The 14870-nt window shown below is 43.3% G+C and overlaps 1 long non-coding RNA gene across 1 annotated transcript; it reads left to right on the forward strand.

Annotated features, from left to right (window-relative positions):
- The first annotated feature begins 1891 nt into the window (after positions 1-1891).
- On the forward strand, positions 1892-11828 carry LOC134518991 (uncharacterized). Its single transcript, XR_010072104.1, has 3 exons — positions 1892-2277; positions 8883-9012; positions 11201-11828. It is a non-coding gene; the product is annotated as an uncharacterized LOC134518991 (long non-coding RNA).
- The last annotated feature ends 3042 nt before the right edge of the window (positions 11829-14870 follow it).

Here is a 14870-nt window from a genome sequence, read left to right on the forward strand (position 1 = left end):
GTTTCAGCTGTTACTTCATTTCATGTACGTGTTGTTATTTGCCTGGTGACTACAAGTAATATTGGCACAGTTCAGCAGCTTGGTGTGGGTCTTCTGGCCCTGAAGAGCTTGCAGTCTAAGTAGAGAAGACAAACAATGGTTGGGAGGGGAAGCGGGGAGATGAGGCCACTTTCTCAGGGTCATCATGGAGTAGCCAGGAGCATAATCTTCTGATTTTCCCACAGGCACATCGATGACAGTGCCTCCCTTCTGGAATTCTGAGCTGTCATTTCTGTCCCCTTCTCCCCCATTGCTCTGTAGCTTATTCATATTGCTTATTGTGAAAAATAGAATTAGTTTTCTGTAGATGGTCTTAAATTGATGCATGTCTGGTACCTAAAGGGTTAATCTGTAAAGGTCTGCTAAAAGAGTATGCTGTGGAAAAGTTGCACAGATGGAATACCCGAGATAGACTACAGTAATTTTTTTCTCTGCATTCTTTTAGTCTCTTTGGGATTTTATAATTTTTGGACCACATTTTTGGGTATAATAAATAGAGCAGATGGCTTAGTGTGTGTGGTGAATTCAGCGCTTTCGTGATGAGTAGCTGCACTGGAATAAGGGAGGCAGAGGTTTGGGTTTATTCATTTTAGGTTCAAAACCATTCCTTCTTTGTAAACTAGCCATGGGTACCATGTAAGGGAGCTGCTTTCAGAAACATCTGTGCTAAATTTACCCACTGGAGTTACAAGAGCTGTTATCTCAGATGGCTGAAGGTCACGCTAAGAGTTTTGAACTTGAACTGTCCTAAACAAGGATAGTAGAAAAGGGTCCCTGTATGACAGAGAAAGCAAGTCCATCTCGCTTGAGTTCACTGTATCCACACCCTAATCTATGTCAGTGTAATCTCAAATATCACTGACCTCTACCACGCAGCTATTTCACTTTAAAAAATCCTTTCTAAAACATACTAGTTTAATGTGTTCCTCTTCAGCCTGTGTTTTCTCTGAACTCGGCTGCCAATAGCTTCAATTAGTTTGAAGGCTCAGGCTCCTTGCAGGAGGAGCGCGATGCCTGGCAGGCGGAGGCACTCGGTCTGCAGTGCTGCCCTGTGATGGGAAATTACTTTCTATTCCACTGTGCAGTGAAAAATGTTACTGAGCTGTTTTGTGTTCCTTTGGCTTCAATTCCCTCACTCTGCTCGCTAATTATATCTGATTATTTACAGTGGTGCAAAACACCAATCTCTCATTATAACCAGGGTTAAAAACATCCTAATTGGTTCATTAAAATCATTGAGGATACAAGGTCTCTTGGCCAAAGCATGGGATGTAGAATCAGAAGTGTTAGCTTCTCTTCATAACTTTGCCACCCGCTTCCTGGGTGAATTTGGATAGGTCATTAAGCTCAGACTTAAACCAAACTTAAATACAACCAACTCAGTTCAGGAATGGTAACATCGTGCTCTGAGACAGAGATGCTAAGTCTTATGAGGACTGCAAAATATTATAATTGAATACTGAATTATTTTATGGATCAGTTTCTTTTCTACACTGTAGATTTAGACGCTTCCTACATCCAATCAAAATGTACCATGAGGGAATAATATAAAGTAAGGCGGAGATGTTAAACAGTAGAACATCAGGCCTGGTGACATACTGGTATTCCTGCAGGGTGAGGACAGGGACAGTGCCCTTCAGCAGTCACTATGTGCCATTTGACTGAATGCAGAGACACCCCTCGACACAAATTCTTGCCAATGCTTGGTGGGGTTGGAGTAAAGGTCCGGTCCTGGCCTGCTTCCTTGTGGATGCACATAGAAGACATTCAAAGCTTCAGCCCAGGCCTCTCCTCTCTGGTCATCTCCTCCCTCCGCAAGGCAGCCTGGGGCAGCAGCCCAGGAACTGCTGGAGACATGATGCCTCTTGGCCCTTGTGCCTTTGCCAGCGCCGCTCAGACCCAGCCAGACGTCGCTCAGCTCTTGGTTGGCTGCAGGGAGCTATACTTCAGTCCCCTCCATTTTTTGTTTGTTTTACAAACTTGCTCCCCTCCCTTCCCCAAGACGCCAGATTCATAATTTGACTTTCATCTCTGGGCACCAAGGTCTGGCTGGCAGGGCTGATCGAACAGCTCTTGGATGAGACAGACCCACCTTGTGAGAACATTAATTTCCCTGTGATATGGAGGAGGATCTATCCAGCTGATGTTCTGGTCTGCAACAGGCTCTGTCTGCCAGATTGAAAATAACCTTTCTTGGACTGCTTATTTTTCTGTCCTTCTTTTCGTTCCTTGCTCCTGGTAAGTACAGTGCAGTTAAATATTGCAGACGGAGCCTGCTGGAGGGGAGAAGCCGAGGCAGAGGCCCCGGGCGCGCAGGCAAGGCGTGGCGGTGGGGAAGCAGAGGGTCTCCGCAGCCCTCGCTGCTGAGAGCTGGAAGTCCCCATGGGGAACAGCCTGCACCTTTCGAAGCAAAAGTGCCGCCTTTGCAAGTGCTGAGGGGATCTGTACCCGCTGCCTGATGTGACCGTGCATTGGACGAAAAGGGCTGGGACTGGGAAGCTGATGTGAGACCAGAGGAATGTCAAAGCAGTCACGTAACAAGTAAAAATAAGGGCTATGTCCTGTCCGACTCTGAGTGTACAGATAACAAGATAGCGGGGAATACTCTGAATTGTTCCAGACCCATCCACTTTTGTGTAAATATAAAATAGCCTTCCTTTTTTGTTGTGTTTTTTTTTTTTTTTAAATATCTGATCCAAGGCAGAAACGTACAGCGATTTGTGCTAATGTAGGATGTAGTCAGTAATAAACTGCTGAACATGTTTACAATAGGAAGAATATTTTTTTGCTTTTTATGAAATCTGTGTTTTGGCATTGGACTAGCAGGATTAGGCAAACAGAGGGAATATCAATTGCGTGAAGGGTGTCATTGTAACTTTCAATAAATTGTCTGTAAATTCAATTTATAGAAAAGCAAGTTGAGTTTAACAGGAAAAAGGAAAAGGCTAGACTACACACATTCTGTAAAGCACATCGATAAAATAGTAAGAACAGAAAAAGTCAGCATGTTGGGGAATGACAGGGTCGTGTCTGACAGCTTCTGCCTGGAGACAGAGGCAGCTGCATTCCTGCTGCGGCGTTGGGAAAGAGCAGGTTGCTTATAGATAAAGAGTGTTTGCTTTGCTCACAGATCAGAGGTGGGCCCGAGCTGATGTGGAACTGAGCTTGAAAATATTTAGGTGGTTCGTATCCAGGCCTGTTGTTACAGGAACACGTGCACAGGGCTACAGAAAAGGTGAAGAATTTGAGAGAAATTTAGGTTCTTTGAAGCTGGAGGTTGGACAAAATAATTTCTTAAGATCTCTTCTTGTCCCCACTTTTGATGGGTTGTTAAAATGTTGGAAATAAGTATAAGAGTTGGGGGAGAAAATGGGAACTTGCTTATTTGCAATGCAGCTTCTTAACGTGAGCCTGTGTTTGCCCAGTGTATACAGAGTGAGAGGGGTGTAAAGGAGTCTTAAAGTAAATACTAGAATATGAACTTGAATAGATAGTAGTGTAAAGACAGGTATTAAGGCAAACAGAGCAATGCCGTAAACCCAAATTCCTGTATTAGGACACATGTATGCCTGTCATCGCTTTTGGGAAAATTCCCACAAACGCGTCTGCAGCTCAGGGCGCAGAACTTCTCCAGGCGGGCACACTCGGAATAAAATACAGGCGGGGTTCGTAAGGGTAACTAGTGACATTTGAGTAAGTGTGAGTATTCTCGGTTATATCACTGACTCAGAAATCACATTACTTTATAGACCCAATCTTGAATCAAAGCATGACAGGGAAAGAAGAAGGAAAAACAGGTGAGCGGAACAGGACTTGGTTGAGATTAGAACAAGATTTTGTATAAAAACTGGCAATGGTTTGGGAGAGTTTATTACCAGACACGACCCTGGTATCGTATTGTAACTTTTTTGCAAGAGGTAGTTACTTATTTTCTCAGCAGCAGGAATGTCCAGCAGTGCAATCTCTCAAACGTTTTTCCAATCTGAAGGGAAACCCATGAGGAAAAGTATATTGAAGAACTGCGGTAACGTTTAAAAGCTGAAGAAAAAAGAGGGAAGGAGAGACAAGCTGCAAAGATTTCAAGCAAATGAGCAAAGGTCCATTAATAACCAGCAGTAGAAACAGTGTTTAGAAAGTGTTTAGAAAAGGTTTATTTAGTTCCTTGCATAGGAATGGGTTAACAAGCTTCTTTTGCCCCATACGTTTTATCCTTTCTTGCAAACACTGCATTCCGCAGGCTACCTGAGGAGCTCTTGCCTAGAAAAAGCCAGTATGAGGTAATACCACTTCTAGAGACACATAGTACTGTAGTTTTAAGAAAAGCTAGCTGTGTTGATCCTTTCAGTAATGTCATCATCTTCAGTTCTTCCTTCCCCACCAGTTTCTTGTTCGCTTTATTGACATTTCTGCAATGTGGCAGCTGAGCAGTGTCATTTGACTGCGTAGCTAGATCTGTGCGAAAGGGAGTGCTCGTCTGCAGCCAGCTTTCTATGATCGTAAGTAAAAGGATCTGGGAAGCAGGCAGAGTTAAACCACTCGTACTGCAAGCAGAGCTACAATTATGTAGAAGTACCTTATTGTGAGCCCAGCCCATTCCTGTAAATTAAAGGAATACGCTATAGCAATACAAACACAGCTGCCCTGTTTAACTGCCTCTTCACTGCAGGCTTTGTTTCATTAGATCTATTTCTAAACAGAGCTGGATACAGAGGCGCCAGAGCTGTGACTGGTGTAATTTACCCCTTGCATTACGTTTTTCTCCACTGAGGCGTCGTGTCTGGCTCTGCGATCAGCCAGGCCCGGCCACTCCAGTCAGTCCCAGAGCTTTTAAGGGGTGGACCAGCTCTCTGCATTAATGTAATTGCAGGTTATTTGTGAGATTCCTCCCATGTCTTACTTCCTGAAGGCCTGGCACAGAAATCCGGTTTTGTAATTTGAGTACTAAAGAGTGGCTGGATGTAATTATGTGCTCCATTATTCCAGCAGCCTCTGTAGCACGAAAAGTAAAAGCTCAGTGTTGCCATTAGTACTGAAAATACAGAAGATGGAACATAACTGTCTTGCACAAGTGGTGTAGTGGGCAGTATGTGCACAAGTATGAGTTCAAGTTTAACTAGGGTCTATTTTGTACTGTTTATAAATGTTTCCCGAAAAAGACTGATGAGATTCTAGTTATATACTCATTATATCTCTATTGAAGTCAAATTGTACAAAAAATGTATAATAAATAAGCCTTGGTAATAGCAGCAGCTTCCTCACTAAAGCAAAGCAAGGTTTTGGGGAAGCGTAATTTGCCTTTTTGTCAGATGTCATTTTGATGACCGTAAAGAGGGGGAATGAGACGTACATGCTCAGCCCTACAGAGGGATTGATCGGCTGCAGGACAAATGTAATCGCGGCTGAACATTTTGTCTCAGCAGCTGCTGCCTCTTCAGTGCTGGGAATGGTCTGGTCACTGCAGCTTTGAAAGAGGAGAGGCTGCTGTTAAATAAAGACACAGGGAAGAGGGAGTATTCTTGCAAGACCTGAAATTTAAGCCTAAATCCAGACATGAACAGGAAGTACATATCCTAATTCAGTGACACGATATGTTAAAAATACACACTGTAGAATTTGGGCTATAAATGCTGCTTTTTCAGTCAGACATCCTGTGCTGTGATGGTAGTAGCACTTTGTACTCCTGCACACAGAAAATGATTACATTAAAGATTTAAAGATCACAATGGCTTTTTCTATAGCATTGTTTTATAGATGAATACGCAAATTGAGACTGAAGACCAAGGATTTACCAAAGTTTGTATGGAGTAGCCTATAGAAGTAAAACTCCTCCAGAGGCAGAGCCCAGTACTTCAGCCTAGGGACTGTCCTTTTAGCCCTGCTCATCTCCCCAGGTCGTCTCTTCTCAGCTGAGACCTCCCTGTCTGCTGCAGGGACACCTGTATAGTCAGGCAACACCCATGCTCTGTGACAGCCCAGTGTCACTTGAGAAATGGCAAAGCATCAGCTGCAGATGTGCAGAAGAGCAGATATACAAGAGGGAAGGACTTCGTCATATGCTGGAGCAGCAGCCAGGGCTTCGGCTGAGCCGTTGGTTCCATGGCCGGTGTGGCAGAATCGATGCAGGACCTGCTGCTGTGGCATCAGGTGACGGTGCCTCGTCAGGCAGTGAGGCAACGTCACACGGTATAAACATCCTGTGCCACCAGACATGGTTTACAGCACAATTAGAAGGCTGATAGCAGTGTTCATTGGAATACACAAGGCAGTGTTGTCAATTAATACAGCAATATCAGGGTAGAGCTTAATGATATAGTAACTTCCATTGCTATAGTAGTAAATAAAAAATGGGTAAACTCACTTTTTGTTGCTACAGTGCCCAAATTAGAAGCTACGAATTAGTGTTTATCTTCACTTATGCTGCTAAGCTCCAACCCTACATCCTTCTAGAGACAATTCAGCTGTTCTCCGAGGATCTGGTGAGGAGACAGTTTTCCAGCAGAAAGGCTCTGATCTGGGAGCCAGGAGACTGACACTGCTCATGGCTGTTGCTGACTTGCTGCGTGACCGCTGAGTCAGTCACACCGGCTTGCTGTGCTTCTGTTTGCCCTCTCCACTGTTGCCTCTTTCATCTTTTAAGGTTGCAAGGAAGGGATTTCTTCTTAATCTTTATTTGTACAGCACCCAATATAAAGGCATCTAGGTTTCAGTGGGAGCCCTTACAAGCTCCTGCAACGCAAACCGCAGGTTGTATAGTGAAGAGCTGTGTTACCCAACCCCAGCGTAAGGGTGATAAAGCCGCCACGTGGAGGCTGGGCAGACTCACTCATGCTCAATTTGTGTCTGTGCAGCTTCTAATCTTTAAACTGCAATTAGAGTCTTTCCCATGCTAGTGTGATAAAGCCTTCTGTCTCACGAGACAGCTCAATCAATGCCCTTTTGATCTATATTTGAAGGTTGTACTACCATGACTGTGTCAAGAAAGGGTGTAAATTTTTTTTTTTTTAAACTTAGATCAATGTGCCAGTGGAAGTTCTGATAAAGATACAGCTCTACAGCTGTAAAAGTGCACAGAACTGCATAATATGTTTGCTTTTCAGAATAGAAATAGACTTTTATAGCAGCGTAACTATTTCTGTCTGTGGAAGGAAAAGATGAATTGACCACTTCAATTCTGCCAGTCTAATAGAGCAAAATATTTTAAGTGCAATTCCATTACAGGATTAAGCTGGGGGAAGCTTGTGTGCTTCACAGGTGTAGCTTTGTCCTTCTCTTCCCCTTCCCCTTCCCCTTCCCCTTCCCTTCCCTGGAAGTATTTTTCCCTCTTGCCTCCTCTCTCCTTTCTTTTGGAGCTGGCTTTTCCTGTCATACTACATACTCTGGAAAGCACTTGGCATTTTTCCCTGCCCTTTGCAGCTTTGGAATGCTTTATTCCTGTTTCTCAACCCCTGTTACAACTGCAAGTAAGGCAGAGGTGATGTTTTTGTTTCACCGCTGCTTTAAGTCACATGATGATATTTAGGAAATCTGTGGACCTGCAGTACTGCAGGATTACACCCATAATGAAAAAAAGATTACAAAAATACAAAATGGGTTAATGAGTGCCTTGCAAAATGGGTTAATGAGTGCCCAGATCCTTAAAGAGTCAGGTTCAAGTTTAGGGCAACAATAGCTACTGGTGGCCGGCAGTTTGATTCTCCAACATTTTTGTTGCCCATGTGGCAAGATCATGAAAAAAAAAAAATACTGGACCTACGTTTGGATACCAGCCAAGAGTTCACCAGGAAAGTTCAAATGTAGACATGGTGTTCACCAGAGAGACATGGCTCTGGGGTCCTTCACCGTGCCAGGTGGGCTCTTCCTTTAAGGATTAAAAATAATTAGAAGTCCACTCTTCTCAGAGACAAGAAACTCCCCTCAACGTGTCCTTACTGCTGTCCTTTTCCTTTGTGGCTTTAGCTATGCAAAAGAAAAGATGGTGGGAAGTGATACTGTAGGCCTCTGCGTTGCTTCCTAAGTTTATGTAAGATGTTACTATGAGGTAGCAGACAGGCAGTTAATTATTACTTTAGGCTGAGGTCTTGACATTAGTGCCAGTCAGGTCACGATTTGCCATTGATAAAACCATTGCACAGTGCCAAATATAGCAATGCTTCGAAGACAGTAGCAAAAATAGAACCCCTGGTTGCTTAGCAAGTGTCTGTAAATTTAGCAAATACCTACCTTCTATCTATCTGTCTGTCTGTCTATCTATCTATCTATCTATCTACTTATCTATCTATTTATCTGTAACCCAGGTAAAGGATGAGCCTCAAGTCTAATTAATTTCAATGGGTTTAAAATTTACCTTCCTAAGTTTCTGCTTAGGGATTTTCAAATCCACAGTAGTACTGTGACTTTTCTGTCCTAGGTAAGCTTCATTCTCAATTTTCAGCTCCATTTAACAGCAGCTCTAGGACACTGCACCCGAGGACTCCATGCTGTTTGGCATTATTTGGAAGCCCAGTAAACCAGCATGTACTGTCTCTGCAGGGCAGTACCATATAACATCCCTTCAAACCACTTGATGTCTATTTCAACCAAGCTTTTTTTAAATTTTATTTTAGAAAATCTTGTGTGGGCTTAAGCAGCAGTTGAAATTAAATAGGGCAGCATCAGCTAATAGCGTGACTCATGGGAAGGAAATAGAGCAGCAGTTGGTAAAAACTGTTCTGTAACAAAGAGTCTTTATATTCATAAATTCATACAGGCTAACATGAGGCTTACAAAAAGGTTGTTTAAGAAGCAGAAAACTAAATTCCGGTCTTGAGATTCTCCCAGTTCTTAAAGACTTATCTTTCCATCAGACACTTTCCTCCTTCAGTCCCTCTTGCACACCTGGTCACTTAAGAAGAGAGAGGAGGGAAAAAAGGCAATCTTTGGTGAATGGGCTGGTCCAGTGGCATTTCTGTGTGCTGCACAGCGTCTGTGTTTAAAGTAAGTTAAAATAACAGTACAAATAACTGTGAATTGATGCAGATCTTTGCTAAACCATTGACTCACATCTGTGTAAGTGAATCATGTTTCTGGTACCAGGTATTTTGTCATCACTGAATTGAGCAGGGGTGCGGTGTGGATGCTACTGTGTCAGCAGAGCTTAGATCTTCGACACTCCAACAATAGACGTACTTTATCGATGTGCTGATGTTACTGAATCCAAATCCAGGGTCTGAGGCTGTGTGATTATAATCTAAAATCAGCTGATCTAACAGAAATAATTCCACTGAAGTTAAGGGAAATTACATGGGGCTTTAAATAGCGTCAAGGGGAAAAAAGTATCAGGCCCAGACTTTTATTGTGTCCCTGAGCAAGTTGATACTGGTTTTAATTTCACAGTTCATCTGAGTGATGGGCATTCATCCGTGACTGGTTGGGTAGGTTCGTTTGGGTGTGAGTAGCCTTTGACACAGCAGATCACGAGGCACTAGAAAGCTTTATGAAGACAAGCACTCAAGCAAGTATAATACGATTTTACTGAGAATCCTGCCTGGGGAAGTAAGGATAAGGCATTATCCAGAAGGAGCGTTGCTTACAGTGGAAACACTGTGCAGGTTACACGCTGCAGGATGTAGAGTAGATGGAGATGAGATGTAAGGAAGCTGAAAGGGGAGTGAATGTGCATCGCCTGGCAAGGCGCAGGCAGGACGAGCTTGTATCTTCCCAGGTGGGCCATGCTGCAGGAGAACGGACCCTTAGCAGGTTAGCTGGCTCTGTGACCAAGGGGGAGAGAAGGGGTGCAAATGTAACCGGTTTTGCTTAAAAGGCATCGGACAGTGATGCTGACAGATTTAAGAGGGATGTTCTTAGATGGATACATAACGCTTGAGAATAGGAACACGCCTTGGTGGTGTCAATGGGTGAAGTTACTAAACTTGCAGGAATATCCAGTAATATGAGGCTCAGGTAAAGATTAAAAACATAGAAAACTATTAATCACAGCACAACCAAGAGGAGGAGGTAATGTTTGTGTTATTTATAGTAGTATCCACTATAGAGAGGTAACGGGGAGTTAATCTGCACCTTCCCAGTAACAGAGCTCTGATATCTGCAATATTCTTGATTTGTTATGAAGGAGAAAAACAATGCTGAAGTGTTTGAGTGCCATTAGGAAGTAAAGTACAATCACTTCACCTGGAAGACCAAATCTAATGACAACGCCTTATGGTGAAAGAGCACCAGAGGTTCCTGACTGGCCTGCAGCTCTCACTGCATATTTGTCCCTCCTGGTCTCATCCCGGTGACACGCCAGACCTCCAGTTGGCTTCCTGTGGCTGAAACTCCGCCCTTTGTATGAGATCACACAGAAAAGAAGCCAGAAAATACCAGTCACGAGGTCTATCTGGTCTTCCTCTCCTGTGAAATCTCTCTTCTTTTTGACCCCTGCTGTATGATAAATGACTAAGGAAACAGAATTTCAGAGGGAGGAAGTGATAACCTTGAATTATCTTTTGGGGCAATGTGATAATCTAGGCCGGGCTGGTTAGTCATCCAGAACAATTAAAATATCGCTTTATAATATTTAAGTAACTTAACCTCTGCAAATGTCTGTAATATCTGGGAAAGGCATTGCTTACTCGGGGAAGCAAAAAGTAGATACACAAAATGATCTCATTCTCTGAAGTTTTTAGAAGATAAACACGTACACTGGGAGAGATTGTGATCAAACAAACTTCAACTAGGATTTGACAAAGAGCTTGTTTATACCTCTAAGGCAAAATAGCAGACACCATCTTAATACATCTTTATCCATTTCCAGTGCATGGCGTAAGTCTCAGTTTCAGAAAATATGCCGTTCCATTCAGTTCCTTTAGAATATTTGAGCTCTTATGACATCTTGATAATGGACTATTTCTTTGTATCAGTCCAAGTATCAGGGATTAAACTCCTGGTCTTTTGCATCCAAATGAGTTTTCTACTGGAACAGAAATATTTGCATTTAGAAATTTATTGTGTGAAACTATGTACTACAATTTTAATTATCCTTTGCTGATTAGTCTTTCCAGGATAAAAGTTCCTGTGTGAATATTTTGTATAGAAACTCTAATTTCTCTAAAGTATAATCCATCATTCTGTGATTACTATTAATCTACTCAGACCATTTGCTTGCTCTGCTCCTATTTAACAGATCCTATTGCAGTCAGGGAGGAACTGGGAAGCAGAGGATACAAAAGAAAAATCCACGGCTTAATCTTTCAGAAGAAGTTTCTCCCCATTTTGAAATCTATCCAGCACACGTCGGATAAGTCAATAAGATTCATGTCCCGGAAAGAATACAAAACCACCGGTCATTTATCAAAGGAAAAGAAACCACGGACTATTTTCCTCTCCTCCAGTTAGTTCAAGCTTGAGGGATTTCAGTGGCCTCTAATGCCCTCTAATGGAGAAAGCTGATGGAGCAAAGTCCTGCTGGGGAGCGGGCAGAGGGAGCGAGCACGGAGCGCCTCGATGGAGCGGGAGCTGCCAGGGAGCTCTGAAGCTTTCGCTGGGAGCCCGCCAGCTCTTGGATTAAACCCCACGTTTAAGGCATTTGTAGCTTAGAGGTATTAAGTCACCTCTTACCAAAAACTTGGCAGATCCTTTCCTTCCTCCCTTCCTTCCTCATTTAATAAGTTTGCTTGTTTAACTTCACTTAAGAATGGTAGGAAAATATTTTTGACGCTGATCCCAGATTTGGCACGTTTCCTCCAGAATGATACCCTCTCTATCAGGAGTTGAAACCAAACATGCGCCTTACAGAGGAATGTCTCCAAAGTGATGGTAGGTTTCTGGACCAAAGCTGATAAATAAAAATTAAAAAGTATCACTAAGCCGCTGCTGGAGTGCGTGACAAATGCTGGTGAAAACGAGAACGTGGGATGGGAGGAATGAAGAGAAGAAATCAAAATATGACACGGAGACTTTAGTGAGTAGGAGAAAAAAAAAAAAAGGTTAATAAATAAATAATTGGAGTTGAAAATACAAAGTAGAGAAAGGCAAAAGATAAAGATGTGGGAGGGGAAAAATCCATATTGTCTGGCAAGAAGCCAAGAGAAGTGTCACCTCCAAGAGCCAGTTCAGGCACAATAAAAAAGAGGCGTAGATCTCCTGAGTAAATTGTAGGTGATAGCTAGAAATTAACTGAATCTTAAAGAGTAAAACACATCAGAAAGAAAGGAAATGCTTAAGGGCATCTAGCTTTAAAGGGAATTTTATTGGAAGTCGTGTTGTTAAATGATGCTAGCTAATGACAGAGGATCAACACCTTTACTCTGGAGTAAAGGGCAAAGCCAGTGAGTTGGGAATTAGTGTGGATTTTACTACAGATCTGGCCAGGTCATTTTCTCTGTCTGCCTCGACTTTCTCATCCCGTTCCCCATCCTCTGACTCAGGCAAAGAGCAGAAGTGCCAGAATACCTCCAAGGAAGTGATTCAAGTGGCATTTTATGGCTTGACTAGAAACATCGGTATCTGGAAATTTCATGTTCTCACATAGATAAATTTCCAACTCATACTTCTAGTGGCTTAGCTCCTCAGGTTTTAGTAGGTCTAAATCTACGCTGAGAGAGAACAGAGACACAGCAGGGACTTTCCTCGTCCTTGTGACTCCTACCGCTACTGCCACTTCTGACAGCCACAATGGGAAATTTTTAGTAAGGAAAAAACCATTGGCATTCACACTAAAGCCTGACAAGACTTTGTAGATGCCTTAAGCTGTAATTTCTTTAGTTTACATATAAGCTTAAGGAAGTGCATTAAGAAACTCTTGCTAAAATGTCTTAAAAAAATCCACCAAAATAACCCAGAAGCATGAGAGTGTCAAGAGCTGTGAAAGAAATAGTAGCACAGCTCAGAATTTATCTGGAGCTAGGGAACTTGGAAAGATTAGCTTCAAACAATATCTAACTAGCAGTTATAAACTGTCAGGTGTCTCTGCCTGTTGGAGGACAAAACGTGTGTTTTCATGGATCCAACAGACAGGGTCTAGCACAAAAATTAATAGCAGAGATATTGTGTGTTTTTCTAGGACAGCAGATCACTTCTAGGACAGCGGGTCTCAGGGCACTTTGTATTGAGCCTAGGAAGAAGAGGAAACAATTAAAAGGAAGCAGAGAGCATTGGGAAAGAACGAGCTTGACCAAATACTGGCCAGAATTTTCCAAAGAGTTTGGGGGAAACACTTTGAGAATTTCCAACATCGCCGTTCAACCTCTGAAGTTTCCCCCTGTCTAAAATCTGGGAATACTACAGCAAGTCATGTTTGAATGTAGGGAACGGATTTGCTTTGGGAAAAACACTGTGAGAAACAGGAAGAGGCACTGTTTGTTTTGTTTAGTAAATTTTGAAGGGAAGAAATAGCCTGTCTTTTTCTACCTGAGTCAAGAGTTCCCAAGATGCTTCTCAGCTAATCTTATCACCCCTGATTTCTTTCTGGCTTTTTGAGACGTGTTTTTCATGAGCATATCAGTAAGCTGAAGCCCTTTCCTACCCCCTGCGTGAATTACTATTGTTTAGATTTTGGCAGAATGTGGAGATCCCTATGAAGATTGTGGCTGTATTGCCTTAAGTGGATATTATTCCTGCCTGATTGCTGTGGAATGCTTAGAGGTCAAATGTATAAACAGTTGAAAAAGGAGATTTGACAAGTTCATGGAGGAAGGGCGCAGCAGGAGCGGTCGGGCCTCCAGCAATCCCAGAACTGCTGTCTGCTGGGAATTTGGGAGGGATGTCAGCGGAGGGCGAGCTCTGTGTGCGCTGCTGTGCCGGATGGGCACTGTAAGCACAGCAGTGGGGAAGCGGTGAATTCTTCTGAGACATGGCCTCTGATCTACCATCGGCAGAATAAGCCAGCTTAGCTCAAGCCATGAGGAAGGTGAGGATGAGGAAGCTGGCTGACCGTGTCTGGAGGAGGGAGCATTCACGCAATCCCTGCAGCGGAAGGTGCTGGTCCAGGGCAGCAGTGATCCCATCTCCAGCCAAGGCTGCCTTGGCAGAGGGCGTGCCTCTGTGCCTAAGGCCTCACTCTGTACCATTTTAGGCTGGGTTTAAGGCTGATGTTTCAAACTGCAAGACCCTGTCCAGACAGAGCTGACCTGGCCGCAGGCGTTACCATTTCCAGCTGTTTGTCACTGCCCTCTGCAAAACGCTCCGGCTCCTCCTTCTCTGCCAGCCCGAGGACCGTTGTACTGAACGGGGAGAAGGGAAGGGATGAGCCCTAGCCCTCAGGGTCTGCTCAATCGTAAGGTAATAAACAGTTCTGGGCAAGATTTTGGCTCCACTGAATCCATTGGGTGTTTTGTGTTTGTTTCTGGCTTTCATACTCAATGACGAAGCCTTTTCTGCCAGCCCAAACCCTTCTGGGTGCGCAGTGGAGTGAACCCAGCTGTGATCTCCGGGAGCCAGAGGAGAACGCCAGGGGAGCTGCAGCTCTTGGAGAACGGACCCAGCCTCATCCTGTTTCCCAAAGATTGAAGTAATCGTTTACCTGTTCGGAGGGGAATGTCACGGAGAACAACAAATGCTTGTAAAATGGTGTGGGGACGCAAACCGCTCTTTTACTGATGTGCTTATTGCTGAGCCTTTCTTTGTGCTCAGGCGCACAACTACCATTAGAAAAGGTCCCAGGGACCAGCTTCACTCGCCACCCAACTCACTTCAGATTTTGCTAATTAAGCAAATACATCCACATGTCATGTAGGTTTGGTTTGGATATGAGTATATATAGCCAATACATTAGAAGTCTTTTCTAGAACATAAGACAACATTTAGTCTGAAAAATCTTTTTGAAACATATTAATGCTGGCCATTATGATGCACTC

This window comes from Chroicocephalus ridibundus, chromosome 7 (assembly GCF_963924245.1).
Source record: "Chroicocephalus ridibundus chromosome 7, bChrRid1.1, whole genome shotgun sequence".
In the NCBI taxonomy this organism is placed as follows: Eukaryota; Metazoa; Chordata; class Aves; order Charadriiformes; family Laridae; genus Chroicocephalus; species Chroicocephalus ridibundus.